The sequence below is a fragment of the Morone saxatilis genome, unplaced genomic scaffold (genome assembly GCF_004916995.1).
Source record: "Morone saxatilis isolate NCDOM2014 unplaced genomic scaffold, NCSU_SB_2.0 Contig14, whole genome shotgun sequence".
NCBI classification, from domain to species: Eukaryota; Metazoa; Chordata; class Actinopteri; family Moronidae; genus Morone; species Morone saxatilis.
The window spans coordinates 22069749-22072896 of NW_023339696.1; positions in this window are offsets into that span (position 1 = coordinate 22069749).

Here is a 3148-nt window from a genome sequence, read left to right on the forward strand (position 1 = left end):
CCCGTTCACTCTCTGCTCACACACACTGATTCACACACACTGACTCACACTGAGACAGAATATATACAATTCTTCAGAATCTAACATATGGTAACTTCAAAGTGATGAACACATTAATGCATCAGTAATTATAATCCAATACTGAAATGGACACTCTGCATAATGAGTACTTTTGGTACTTTTACGCTATAGTTTTGCTAATATTTTTTACTTTAATTATGTGAAATTCTGAATGCAGGACTTTAACTTGTAGAGTATTTGGTTTTACAAGTTTTACTTGCTGTACGGTTTTTCTGAAAAGAGAAGTGTTAAAATATTTAAATTCAACTTTCACAAAAGTTGCTAGTAATCTTGTTAAGCATCTTCCTTGTCACACTTGTTCTGATGGTAAAAGTACAGAAGTGGTTTTGTTGTGTAAGTCAGGTTCTACATGGCTCTTTTTTCTTTAGGCTGTCTTTTAAACAACATTTGGAAAATAATACATCAATGAAAAATTACTAATATTGATCAATTATTTAATTAATAAATTAAACATGCTGTATCAGTCAGTGGTGACCAGTGCAGTGCTCTCATGGTATGCTGGGGGAGCAGCATCAAAGAGGGTGATACCTGGAGGCTGAATAAGCTTATCAGGAAAGCTGGTTCTGTTGTCGTCACCCTGGACACTGTGGAAGAGGTGGTCAACTGGAGGATGAGGTCCAAACTCTTGGCCATTATGGACAACCCTTCTATCCCCTACATCACACTGTGGCAGAGCAGAGAAGCTCCTTTAGCAACAGGCTGTTACAGCTATGTTGCACTAAGGAGCGCTACAGGAGATTTTCTTCCTGCTGCAGTAAGACTGTACAAATCCTCCTCCAGCTGGATCCATCAGGGTGGTCGCAGTCAACCTGGGGGATGTTAAAATCACACTGGGCTGCTTTGGATTGTGTCAGATCTCTATTTTTATTTTATTTTTCTTACAGATGTTTACTTATTGTCTTTTTATTATTATTATTATTTATTTATTATATTCTTAAATCATCACCTTATTTTTTGTTGTTGTCACTTGTTTGACTTTGTTGCTTTACTCTTTTCTGTTGTTTGAATGTGAACTGCTGTAATCTCTCTATCTTATATAAGTCAAAAGAATAAATGGAAACTTAAGAATTTGATGAAAAAAAGGGAATAAAATGTTAAAGTGTGTGGGTGGACAGTTTTTCATTGTATGATGTAGGTGTGAGAGGAACATCACAACTCTTGTCCTGCATTTTTAATCAATTTTGAATCAAAACAAGACTTTTACTGTTATTAGCTTAAGTTTGCCAATTATTAGCCTAGTCATAACTTTATAGCCTAGCTTAAAACTGATGTTACCTGATACATCCAGTTTTCTGCCAATTCTCTGCCATGTGATTTCTCTCCTGTCAATAACGTGATAACTGTTTAAAAACTGTTCTATCATTCAGGAAACTCACAAAGTCTATCATCAGTCTGTATTTGCTTATTATTCTTTAACTCATGAACAGTTAGGAGTACAAGAAACATTTTTGTACAGTGAGTTCCTTGGATGATGACAATTCTACAGATATAGGTCACACCAATTTGCGCCTTCATAACCTTTTTTTTGTTGTTGCTTATTTTGTTACATATTTCATTTAATTAAACATCAATGTATAGCATATTTAGATGAAGCCAAACATGACAAGGTTTGTGTTAGGGTATCGTTTATCATTTGTTTGTATTACCAAACTTTTGAAGGCATGGCTCGATGCACATTGGGAATGTTGTACATGAAGCCACATTTCATGTGTGTGTAACATTTCATACAATTCTACCAACAATAGGTCCACAATTATATATAATTAGAGAGGACATGACAGACACAGAACAGAGGTCAGTGCTATATAAAGATCAGAGATCTGTACTGTTTATTTGATTGAAATAATAATGATATGATTGTCCTATAAGTCAGTGCTATGGATACAGGTCAGAGGTCTGTACTTTTTATTGGATTAATATAATAGTAACAATAATGAGGATAGGACAGAGAGCTGTAAACATGGCTAGGTCAGTGCTGTAGATACAGGTCAGAGGTCTTTACTGTCTATTTGATTCATGTAATTACTGACTATAAATGTCCTACTGTAATTATTGATGTACGCATAATAATAATAATATTTTCTGTTCCACCAAATGTTTGACAATCCTCCCGACACCAGCAGAATGATGTGTGATTTTCTTCAGAACAATAGCGCCACCATGTGGTCAGTTATTAAGCATTATACGTTTTTGCTAATAAACATTTTTGAGCAGTGGGTTCTTTGGATGACGCCATTTTTACTGCTGTAGGCCACACCCATTTGCACTTTAAAAATATTACACCATTTCGGATTTTGCTGGGACTCTTTCAATAACACAAATTTTTTTTAGGAAATGCAAAAATTCTAGTTCATGTAGATATTTTGTTGTTTATGTATATATTTATTAGCTTTATTCGACTTGTGAATGAGGTGTTTGGGACCAGTCAAGTTATACTTATATTTAGATGAAACTTCACATGACATGAGGTTGGTGTCCTGTTTAATTTCATTATTATGGCTGTGATCATCATCATTATTATTGTTAGTCATATTTCTACCATTATAGTTGTTATTGCTGTCTATCTCTGTCTCTGTCTTTCTCACCCTAAGAAAATAGATTAAAAAAAGTTTCAGGAACATGACAAACTGCAGCCTAACTTCTACTTTAGTGGTTTGCTGTAGGAAGCTGAAGTGACACTGCAGTTAAGATGATGCAAAAACCACCAGTGAAACAACAAAAAACATTTGAAATAACCAAAAGCAACACTGAAACCAGATTCCTGAAAACCAAAGATACATTAAAAATGGGAACTGTTGAGTCTCTATAAATAATTTTAAAAGGCGGTAAAGTCTAGACCTGCTCTGTATGTAAAGTGCCCTGAGATAATCTTTTGTCTTAATTAGGCGCTATACAAATAATTTAGTTTAATTAAGAATAAATACAAAATTGCTACATTTTGCCAAAACATAGTACACTATGGGCTGGATCAGGTGAGTCCTGAACCATCCCTTAGTTATGCTGCTATAGGGCCTAGACTATCGGGGGATTTCCCGCGCCATGGTGGCACCTGAGCTCCTGCTCCTTT